The sequence below is a fragment of the Mastigoproctus giganteus genome, chromosome 10, assembly GCF_048544385.1.
Source record: "Mastigoproctus giganteus isolate SK-2022 chromosome 10, ASM4854438v1, whole genome shotgun sequence".
Lineage (NCBI taxonomy): Eukaryota > Metazoa > Arthropoda > Arachnida > Uropygi > Thelyphonidae > Mastigoproctus > Mastigoproctus giganteus.
In genome coordinates, this window is record NC_143584.1 from 26796563 (window position 1) to 26809097 (window position 12535).

The window sequence follows — 12535 nt, forward strand, 5'->3', positions numbered from 1 at the left end:
GGCACCTGAGGTGGATGAGATCTATCCAATTATATTAAGATAGGCAGCAAAAGACATCAGCAAACCTTTAGCCATGATTATAAGAGCATCCTTGAATTCAGGTAAGGGGTCCCGGTGGACTGGAGATATAATTTCAAATGTCTTAGCTTGACTTTTGTTCCAGGGAAAATAATGGAGTCATTGATTAAAAGAGTACTGCAGGGCCACCTAGAGAGAGAGAGAATGCATTTATACTTCAGTCACAGCATGGATATGTTAAGGGGACAGTCTTGTTTGACCAATCAGATTGGATATATGACACAGTTACAAAGGTTGTTATTTGGTTTTTAGGAGCATTAGCAACTAAGGCTATATTGCTCCGGGAATATGCGGTAGCCATTCCCTGACCTTTCCGCATCCTCCATATTTGGTGGTCACGGGCTCGAACCCCGGTCTAATCAAGAAACATGTACTATGCACTGCTGCTCCTGCCCACCTGGCTACGGAGGCGCCCAGTTAGATGCAAAACTAGATGCAAAAAATTATTTTAACATCATACACTTAGATTTCAGAAAAGCTTTTGATACTGTTTCACAAAATATTACCGTGCTGGGATAGTTGAGTGAGAGATGATAGAATTGTTATCAACAGACACAGGGTTTTGTGCTGGGTCCATTTTTGTTTTCAGTATTTATTAATGATATTGATGAAGGCACATCAGGCCTAATGTCTAATTTCACAGATGATGTGAAGGTTGGCAGGGAGGGTAATGACAGCAATCGGTAAATTAGATCTAGGTAAATTAGGCAGATGGGTCGAGGAGTGGCAATTGAAGTGAAATATTGCAATGTAGTTCATATTGAGTAGCAGTAATTCCAGATTAATGTGCCAACTGTGTGGTATATTAATCTGGGAGAATGAGTGGAGAATGAAAAAGCTCTTGGGGTAGCATTAGTAGAGGCATATGATGCAAGAAAGCAAGCTTATATAGCATTAGCCAAAAGAAAAAAAAAAATCCTTCTCATTTCACCCATCCATTCACTCCAAATGTTTGTCTAGTTCTGCCTTGAACTTATTTTATTGTTGATCCACTACAACAAATAAAAGTTTGTTCCAGCTATCAACCACCCACTGGTTAAAGGCAAATTTCCACACATCTATTCTACAATTGTCTTTCCTCAATTTGAATTCATGTTACCCCCAGGTGAGTAATCTGAACGAGAGGAAGAATCACATCAGCATTGAACTTTTTCAAACCATTCAAGGCATTATACACCTCAATTAGATCACCTTGCAGGTGCCTGGTCTCCAGATGCTGCAATTTGCAGAATTAAAGTCTTTCTTGGTTAACAGTAACATTTTGTTCCACTCACAGTCTCATTGCCCTTCTCTGTATAAGTTCCAGCAGCCCTACATCCTTCCTAAAATAAGGGCTCCAGACCTGTATGCAGTACTCAAGGTGTGGCCTGACCATTACCTTATACAAGGGGACAATCACCTACTTATCCCTGCTAGCAAAATTCTTGTATATTATTGACAAGACACCATGAGCTACTCTTACAGCCTGTCTGCACTGTTCAGAAAACATCATATCTGACTGTACAATTACCCCCAGGTATTTTTCGCTTTCCACTTCCCTGAGTGTAGTACCACGCAGTTGGTATGTTTCTCTTTGGCTATTGCTATCCATATGCAGTACTTTGCATTTGTCAATGTTAAACTTCAGTTGCCACTTCTCAGCCCATTTGCTCAACTTTCTAGATCCAATTTGGAGTAGCATACTATCTTTACTGTCATTAACAACCCTGCCAACCTTTGTGTCATTTGCAAACTTGGACATTAATTCCGATATACCTTCATCAATATCATTGATAAATATACAAAACAACAATGGGCCCAACACCGAACCCTGGGGAACTCCACGAATAATGTTAGTCCATGAAGAGCAGTGTCCATTGATTACCACTCTGGCTTCTCCCACTAAACCATCCTTTTATCCATTGTATCAATTTGCCCTTAATACAATACTACTCCAATTTATACAGTAGACTTCCATGTGCTACAGTATCAAAAGCTTTCCTGAAATCCAAGTATATGATATCACAATTATTTTTGACATTCAGTTCCTTTATGACCACATCATAGTATCCAATTAAATTGATCAGACAAGACCTCTATTTAACAAACCCATGCTGTGTTTTAACTAATACTGCAGTCTTGTCTAGATAATCCTGCAATGCTTCTTTAACCAGTGACTCCATTATTTTCCCCAGAACACAAGTTAAACTCACAGGTCACAGGCTTTCCCAGTGCTTACCTTTTGAACCCCCTTTGTGAATTGGTGATACATTCACACACCAGTCCACAAAAAATAAACCCACAAAAGTAATTTATATGCAACCCATGCATTTTTCTTCTCTGCCATGAGTGTCAGTAGTTCATCTGTCATTAGTTCATTAGTCCATCCATTTATGCCTAAACCTTGAACAGTATTTCTTAGTTGATATGAAAAGCCTAGTAGCTTCCAAGATTACTTCCTTGATTGCGTCTCATTTAGAATTTGCTGTTGGTAACATCTTCAGTTGGTCCCACAATATATAATTTAAAAACTCTGGGACCACCATAGTCTCCTTTATGAAAGCAAAAACCCTTCCCTTTACCCCTGATGGTAGTTACATCTTTGAGTAAATCCCAGATTGGTACACTGTGATCACTGCTAACTAGTGGTTCCTTTATCTGCAGATTCTTATTGCACGAAGAATCACTGCTGATAAACAGATCAGGAGTATTACTCCCTCTAGATGTCTCTCGAATATGCTGCTGTAGAAAACAATCATCGAATAAATCCACAAAAGCCTTGCTAATGTGTGAGTGACCAATCCACAAGTTTCACTCAGTATCTGGGAAGTTAATCTCTCCCATTATAAGACATTCTGATTTACTGACTCACTATTTCTCTCTGTAGTTGTTCACTGCACTCATCAGAGTTATTAGGCCTACAACACACTCCTACTCTTGTTTTGGCTTTCCCAGTGCTTATATCACATCAAACTGGCTTAACATTACACTGTCCACCCATATCAGCTGGATGCACTTCCTTAGATTTTATGTCCTTCTTATCTAATAGCATAACCCCTCCTCCCTTTCAATCCTGTCTGTCCTTTCTGTGCACATTCTACTCCTCGAATTCCAATTCTGCATTCTTTATATCTGTGTGACACCATGTCTCTGATATCCCAACAATATCTGCCTTTGATGTCTTGACCAGCACCTAAAATTCATCAAATTTATTTACTAAACTCCTAGCAGTGGTGTACATGCAAGTATATATGCACCTGTTCTTGCTCTTAGTTATCCTAACACAGCCCATGAATTTACTTGTTCCACTATGACTCCCACCAGTCCTGGAAATCCCCAGCACCTTGCTTTCCAGGCTTCTGCTCATTTCAATAGAAGCAGTGCAAGAACCGCTTTCACCTCTGCCTGTGGCTACTGTTAACCTATTAGTCTGTGAATCTCCCCACGCTTGCAGTTTTCCAACCCACCCAACACTGCCTTGATGGCATCAGCAAATAGCCTTGCACCTTTTCTATTTAAGTGTATACCATCCCTATAGATGTAGTCTCACTTGCTAACGAACAGTAATAGTGCAGTCAGATATGAAGTTCTCTGAGCACTGTAAATAGGCTGCCAGAACAGCTGATGGGCTTTTGTCAAAGATATATAGGAATTTTGTAGGCACTGAGGAGAGGAGTTCACATGTATATACATGTGGACACCACTTATTGTGATAGTAGTAGTGGCATGTGATGCAAGAAAGCAAGTGTATGAGCTTATGCAGCATCAGCCAAAAAAAAAAAAAAATCACACCATTCCCTCCAAATGCCTGTCCAGTTCCTCCTTAAATTTATTTAACCTGTCAACTTCCGCAACGACAGATGGAAGTTTTTTCCAGCAATTAACCACCCGCTGGCTAAAGGCAAATTTCCGCACATCTATTCTACATCTGTCTTTTCTTAATTTGAATTTATGCTCGGTTAACATTATCTAAAATGATAATGTTAATGTATCTAAAATGATAATGTTAACCGATTGATAACAGTAACTGATGAAACAAGAATGCAGCTGTTCAGCATTGTTTATTGATGAATGGTAAAAGCAATGTGTACTTAAAAACGTGGAGCTGGACAGAAAGAAAACATTAACATCAAGAAGTATAAAATATTTTAATTTTACTGTCCACTAATTTTTTACTGTCCACTAATTTTTCAAGGTCATCAATAAAAATGTAACTCTCATGATGTTTCTAGAAATCATACATTCTACTAAAAACAAATAAATAAAATATTAAAATAAAGAATTAGAAAATAATTAATGCTCTACTGTAAAACAGTCAGGTTGATAAGAGTAAAGATGCACCACTTTCTTTCACAGAGCAAGGTTCTTCCTGAAAGCTTCTGTTTTATTATTTATATATATTCTAATGCTTTTATGTATTTTATCATGTTTAACACTTTTATTTTATATCTATTTTAGTTATGTATATATCTATTTACTTTAATAAAGTTTAACTTAAACCCGTCTGTCAGTGTTGGTAGAAATTATATTATTTATTATTATTATTATTACTAGCTATATGATGCAAGGAAGCCTGAGGCTTATGATGCACCAGCCAAAAAAAAATTCCAGAGGAGAGAGAGAGAGAGAGAGAGAGAGAGAGAGAGAGAGAGAGAGAGAGAGTGTGTCAAAAGGGAATCACCAAGAAAGAGAAGAATTATGATATCCAGCTCAGGACCCGGGTTTGCCAAGCCCATACTCACCAAATGTGAGCCCCTAAGGTTAATATAGTGATATGCAGCCTGACATTCAAGGCCTGTTTTCTAATGTTTAAAAAATGCTCTTTCTGATAAAATCATTTATTTCACAAGACTTTTCAAGTATGCAAAAAAAAAAAAAAAAAAAAAAGTAGAAATAACAAAGATTTCTCTTGATCGTTAAGGAGGCACTAAATCCAGAATGATTATAGCTACCATGCTTTACTTACAAGTTTAGGGAATAAATGAAAAAGAAGCCCAAGGATCATGTCTGTGCATGAAAGAAATATCAGAACATTCCGAATTCTACACAGTTGCAGTCAGATTTTATTACTAGTTCTCAATGAACAAGTATTGAAATCTGATATAAAGTGGTGTCTCCCTTAACTAGGTGATCACAGGTATTAAATTCAACTTCTGCCATAGCAATCTATGTACATCAAAGTGTACGAAAGAATATGTTGACATTCTTGAACCCTAAAGCAGTTGATTCTATAGCGATAATGGCTAGTCCTGTAACAGACAAGTACCTGCACAACCAGAGTCCCTCAGGGAACTACAAATGCAATTGTTGTCATGAATTACCCAGGAAATATATCAAACTCCTGATAGGATTGAAGTAGATGTAAAAGCAATTAAAGCACTCATCTTGGAACACAGAGAACTTTCTCTGAACTAATATTTTCTATTAAATTCTTAACATGAATTACTGAAAGAGCACATCTTGTATATTTATCATGAATTTCTGAAATTGTTCTGCATGATCGTAGTTTTGTGAAAAAATCCATGTTTCTGCTGTCTTTGAGTTTCATTCATTCTCAGATTTCTGTTACCACTTTAAACTTACTTTGCATTATTTGAACATCAAGTATTCAGCTGTTATGTGCATTGCATTACATGGGTATCATTTTGCTCATGTTTTAGCAACTAATGACATCATGGATGAAAAAATTTAAGTTCAACTGTTTTTGTAGGAACCAAAATATCGTGTTATATGGTATTTTGGTTCCTACAAAATCTTGTGGGGACTAAAAGGGGGTTATGTTCTAGAAGCTAACAATAATACACCTTTTTTTTTTTTTTTTTTTTTTTAATAACTATCAGAAACTTAATTTTTATAGTAGTAATAACTTAATATTTTAACTTTATTTTTATAATAGTAGTAACTTAAATAGTAATAGCTGAACAAACATCTTACCTTACAAACTGCAATACTTATATGTTAGATAATATACATTCATTTAATTTTCTTCCTCTTCATCTCTGCTAAGCACAATCTCTTCTGCAGCATCTAGATTTTGTGTACCTTCTGCTCTCTTTAAAAATCATGAACTGCACGCTGCAAAGTCAATTTTTTATGGTCTCGCACAAGTTCAATAGTACGGAATCTCAGGGATCTCCCAACAAAATACAGTGGACCCCCCACTTTAAAGATATAAAGCACAAATTTAGCTTTATTACCTTACCAATTAAAAAGTTAAATGATATATGAAAATCGGAAGAATATTTTCCAGTTAGCAGAATAAAAATAAATTTATATTTACTTACATAGCTTAATTAATATGTACTGTAATATGTACATACTAACTAATTGATATTTCTGTTCACTGATGTTTTTTTTTTGTCGTAAAATTTAAAACATTAAAAATGAGAAGCAGTTAATAACAAATAACATGATATGCACAAGTGAGACATGGAGTAATGAGGTTCTGAAAATTTATTTATGTTTTTTATATGATTGAATATTTCATGGAAGGGGAAACACATTTCACCATAATAATGTGAAAACCCACAGAATTCCATCTATCGGTACTATAGCAAATGCAAGAAGAGAGTTTACTACTCGTTTATAATTGATTACACTAACAGAAATTTTTTTTTTTTTTTTTTGTTTTATAGTAGTGACCTCCAGAAATATGCTTTATAAAAATATCACAAAGGCGATAACGACTAGGAAGTCAACAGCAGGGATTCACAAAAAGGAATGGAAAAGGGAAAAATAAAAATAAACTGAATATGTCAAATGCACCAAAGCGTGCAAAGCCACTGCAACAAGCCGGGTCTCTTATTTTTATCAATATTATATTATATTGATAAAACTAAGAGACCCAGTTTATTGCAGTGGCACCTACGGTTTTTGCTGCCGACCCTCGGAAGTAAAGTTCTAGTACCCACGGCATTAGGTACTTACATTAATTATGCTTATGTTAATTTCATTTTATTTCAGGTAATCTGTTTTTTGGCATACATGTTCTCTCAATTCTTTCATGGCAATTACACCTGACAGTTCAGTACCCCCACCTAATACACTGATAATAACATATTTGTCCATATATACAAGGTTGTTAAAATTAAAGTATCCCTATGTAGAGGGCTCTGGAGCGAGTTCTAAGGCTCGTACGGAAGAGAAATTTGGACAACAGGTACAATAAAAAATGCTCTCGCCATTTATTGGAAAAAAATATTAGTTGCAAAATTTGTCATTGTATGGTGCGTAACTATCTTAGTTATGATTATGCAAATAACTTACATTATTTGCATAATCGTAAGTTATTTCCACAGTGCCATTACTCAGCTCTACTGAACTGTATAAAAGCAAAGCAGTCTCTTCAGAATAGTACAGTAGATGTTTGCCTGCACTACAGCAGCAATGCCAACAACGTTGCAGGAAAAGGCACTTTTAGTGAAGCTGTACTATCAGAACAGCAAGAATACAGCTGCGGCTGTCAGAGAATTCCGGCGTCAGACGCACATGAGGTGTGGACCTATGACTGTTTGTGCTGTCCTCAAAATGATTGCGATATTTGAAGCAACAGGGCATCTTGGTGTTCAACCAGGTAGAGGTCGAAAACAAGTGGACTCCTCTCGTATTGAAGATGTGGCTATGACTGTTGTGGATTTATCAATCAATCTCCATGTGGTAGCACAAGTGTGCCAGCTGTTTCTCGTGAAGTGGACATGCTGTATTCCACTGTAAGGCTAGTAATGCATCGGGTATTGTGGTACTATCTTTACAAGATGCACATGCTACAGCAGCTAAAGCATGGTGATGCAGATATTTGTTTCACATACGCACTTCAGTTTCTGGCGCAAATGACAGTGGATATCACTTGGCCCTGGAACATTCTTTGGAGTGATGAAGCCCACTTCTGCTTAAATGGACAAGTGAATACGTACAACTGTTGCATTTGGGCAACAGAAAACCCTTGAGTTATCCAAGAGGTCCCATTGCCTTCTCCAAAAGTGACAGTGTGGTGTGGATTTACGGCCACATTCATGATTGGGTCATATTTTTTAGAACAGGTAACACCGACTGGACCCCGCACCTGTTCCATCATTGGACAGTGATATGAAATGTTGGCAAATTTTTCAATACCAGAGCTGCAACAATGTGGGTGCCTTCAGGATACTATATTCATGCAAGATGGTGCGCCACCCCACATCCACCGTTGTGTCCAAAGATTGCTAAAGCAACACTTTACAGGTGAGCGGGTCATCAGCCGTTGTTTCCAGATATCTTGGCCACCCTGATCACCAGACCTTACCCCATGCAACTTCTGGTTGTGGGGTTTTTTTTTTTTGAAGAACCAGGTGTATTGGGAAGGATGTCAAACTCTGGCAGATCTGAAGGACAGCATTAGACAACATGTGCTTGGCTATTTCAGTTGACATGTTACGTTCTGTAGGAAATGCTGTTCTTCAAATGGAAACTGTTGTTAACCAAAATGGAAGACACATTGAACAATTGTAGTACTGTTTAAGTGATTTGCATTGCCACAGCGCCATATAGTGACAAATTTTGTAACATTTTTTTCCCCAGTAAATGGCGAGAGCATTCTTTATTGTACCTGTTGTCCAAATTTCTCTTCAGTACGAGCCTTAGAACTCACTCCAAAGCCCTCTACCTAGGGATACTTTAATTTTAACAACCATGTATATGTGTGTATACACACACACACACACACACACACACACACACACACACACACACACACACACACACACACACACACACACACACACACACATTATGGCTGTAGGGTATGTTTTGCTATTGCAGTGTCCCTGATCCATAAGCTATATTACTATTTTACTACTATTATTATTATCCTTTTCGTAAAGGCACTTCCCCCCCCCCATATTAATTAGCTTCTTAGTACCATTATTCGTTACTATATATATATATAAAAATGGGTTTTCAATGTAACTCTTTAAAAGAAAAGTTTAAAGAGTCACATAGAAAAGAGGTACACAGTAGACGAAATGATTTCGGTGAAAGCAAGATTAATAAATTAGGTATCACAGATGCACCTTAAAGTGCAAAGCAGCATTAAAGGATGCAAGGGTATATGTAATTTGTATTGATATTAAATTAAATTAAGTAAGTATAAATGGATGTGAAAGTTATGCAAGGTGCCAGTAACTATAAGGGTGAGGAAAGTAGAAAAGGAAGAGTAGTAGATTAGTGAAAGGTTCTTTCTTTAACCTTTCACTAATCTACTACTCTTCCTTTTCTACTTTCCTCACCCTTATAGTTACTGGCACCTTGTGTAACTTTCACATCCATTCATACTTACTTAATTTTATTTAATAATAATACTGTGTGTGTGTGTGTGTGTGTGTGTGTGTGTGTGTGTGTGTGTGTGTGTGTGTGTGTGTGAACAATAAATGTACAGTGGTGCCTTGAATGGCAATTGTAATTTTTTCCATGAAAATGATCATAAACTGAAATTATTGCTACTTGAGTATACAAAATATGTATTAAAGACAATCCATTCTGAGACTACCGAAAGTTGAACTTTTTTTTTTCACGGGAAAACTATACTTTATAATACTGTATTGTACAGTATTTGAACATTTCATATTGGTAAATAAACATTTATGCTAACATTGTTAAGTATGTACATAATTAATGTAGTAAATTGACAAAAAAAAAAAATCTTCCCTTCAGCTAAAATGATTGTTGCATAACAATCATTACATAACTTTAACATAATTTTTGTATTTTAAAATAATTTTTTTGCTTCATTTGCACTGAAATTGATATTTTACTTTTATTTTCTTTTACACCCACTTTTGGGCCATGATTATTGATTTAATTTAGCAAAATTGCAAAAAATATATAAAAATCAAAGAGAGAGAGGTTTGCAAAATCAAATAAAATTATGAAAATCACAGAGAAGAGCAATGTTTATACTGAAAAGGCAGAATACACAAAGACAGATGAATTCTGAGTGCTGATAAGTGCAGTTGCATCATATCACTGTATTGTTGTTGTTATTATTAGTATAGTAGCAAATGATGCAGGAAAGCAGGCATATACAGCACCATCAAAAAAAAAGCCAACACTTCCCATTTCTCCTGTTTATCCCCTCTAACACTTTATCTAGTTCTTATTCAAACTACAAACCTCTTCAACACAATGCAGGAGTTTGCTCCAGCAATCAGTCACTCTTCGGCTGATGGAAAATTTCTGCACATCCAGCCTTCAACTATCCTTCCTCAATACATGCTCCCTCATTGTGTAGTTTGAGCAGAGGGAAGGATTCCATCAGCATTGAGCTTATTATATCCATTTAAGACCTTAAACACCTGAATCAGATTTCCGTGAAAGTGTTTAGTCTACAGATGCTGTAGTTTGAAAAACTGAAGCCTTTTCTGGTAAGAGCATCCTTTTGCTCCTCTCACCAATCTTGTTGCTTTTCTGTGCACCTATACCAACAGATTCACATCCTTTCTAAAATGAGGCTTCCAGACCTTTATGCATTACTCAAGATGTGACCTAACCATTGTTTTATACAATAGGATAATCACCTCCTTATCCCTGCTGGCAAAATTCCTGTACATTATTTACAAAACCCCATAAGTTATCCTGGCAGCTTGTCTGCACTGCTTGGAGAACTTCATATCTGACTGCATTTACTCCCATGTCTTTTTTTATCCTCCATTTCCCTGAGTGTGGTACACTAATCTGGGATTACTGCTCCACACATGAAGTACCTTGCATTTTTCAATATAATAATTTGCCAACTCTCAGCCCATCTGCCTAATTTGTAGATCTTTTTGCAGTAGCATACACTGATTACTGTGATTAATTATGCTGCCAACTTCATATCATCTGCAAAGTTAGAAAGAAATTAAACTTAATGTACCTTCATCAATATCATTAATAAATATAGAAAACAACAATGCACCTAGTGCTGTACACTGGGGACTCCACTAATGGCATAGTTCTGGAAGAACAGTGTGCCCATTGATAACCACTTTCTGTTTTATCTCACTCAACCATCCTTTATCCATAGCAAAAACTTGCCCCTAATGCCACTCTACTCCAATTTGTATAGCAGTTTTTTATTAGCATTAGCATTAGTAGAGGCATTTGATGCAAGAAAGCAAGCTTATGCAGCATCAGCCAAAAAAAAAAAAAAAAAAAACCCACTTCCACTTCACCCCTCTGTTCGTTCAAAATACCTGTCCAGCTGAGCCTTAAGCTTATTTAGGCTATCAACTTCCACTACAAGGGATGGAAGTCTGTTCCACCAACCAACCACCCGCTGGCTAAAGGCAAATTTCCGCACGTCTATCCTACATCTGTCTTTCCTCAATTTGAATTTATGCACTCTCAAGTGATTATTCTGAGCTAGAGGAAGAATCCCATCAGCATTGAGCATGCTCAAACCATTCAAGGCTTTATACACCTCTATCAGATCACCTCGCTGGTGCCTAGTTTCCAGACACTGTAATTTGCAAAACTTAAGCCTTTCTTCGTAAGAGCACCCCTTTGTTCCATTCACTAATCTTGTTGCCCTTCTCTGTACTCGTTCCAGCAGCTCTACATCCTTCTTGAAATGAGGCCTCCAGACCTGTATACAGTACTCTAGGTGTGGCCTGACCATTGCTTTATACAAGGGAATAATCACCTCCTTATCCCTGCTGGAAAAATTCCTGTATATCATTGACAATACTCCATGAGCTACTCTTGCAGCCCGTCTGCACTGCTCAGAGAACTTCATATCTGCCTGCACAACCACCCCCAAGTCCCTTTCATTCTCTACCACTGTCAGTGTAGTATCACAGAGTTGATACGTTGCTCTGGGGTTGCTGTTTCCCATGTGTAGTACTTGACATTTGTCAATGTTAAACTTCATTTGCCACCTCTCAGCCCATCTGCTCAACCTTTCGAGATCCTGTTGCAGCAGTATAGCATCAGAAGTGTCCTTAACAACTCTGCTAACCTTTGTATCGTCTGCAAACTTAGACATTAAGCTTGATATACCATCACCAATATTATTTATAAATACAGAAAACAATAATGGACGCAACACTGAACCCTGAGGGACTCCACTAATAACATTAGTCCACGATGAGCAGTACCCATTGATTACCACTGTCTGTCTTCTCCCCCTCAACCACCCCTTTATCCATAGCAGCAATTTGCCTCCAATGTCACACTGCTCCAATTTGTGTAGCAGTCTTCCATGTGCAACAGTATCAAAAGCCTTTCTAAGATCCAAGTATATAATATCAAAGCTATTCCCTGCATCCAGTTCTTTTGTGACTGCATCATAGTATCCAATCAAATTGGTCAGGCAAGACTTCCCCTTAACAAAACCATGCTGTGTCCGAGCTATAACTGAAGTCTTGTCTAAATGATCCTGCAGTGTTTCTTTAACCAGTGCCTCCATTAATTTTCCTGGAACAGAAGTTAAGCTCACAGGTCTATAATTACTTGTGTCAGCCTT

General features: G+C 37.2%; 1 protein-coding gene across 6 annotated transcripts in view; it reads left to right on the top strand.

Moving 5' to 3' along the window:
- The window catches only part of CadN (neural cadherin), a 1307274-nt gene that overhangs the window by 324235 nt on the left and 970504 nt on the right, over positions 1–12535 (top strand). The gene's annotated exons all lie outside the window — the stretch shown is intronic.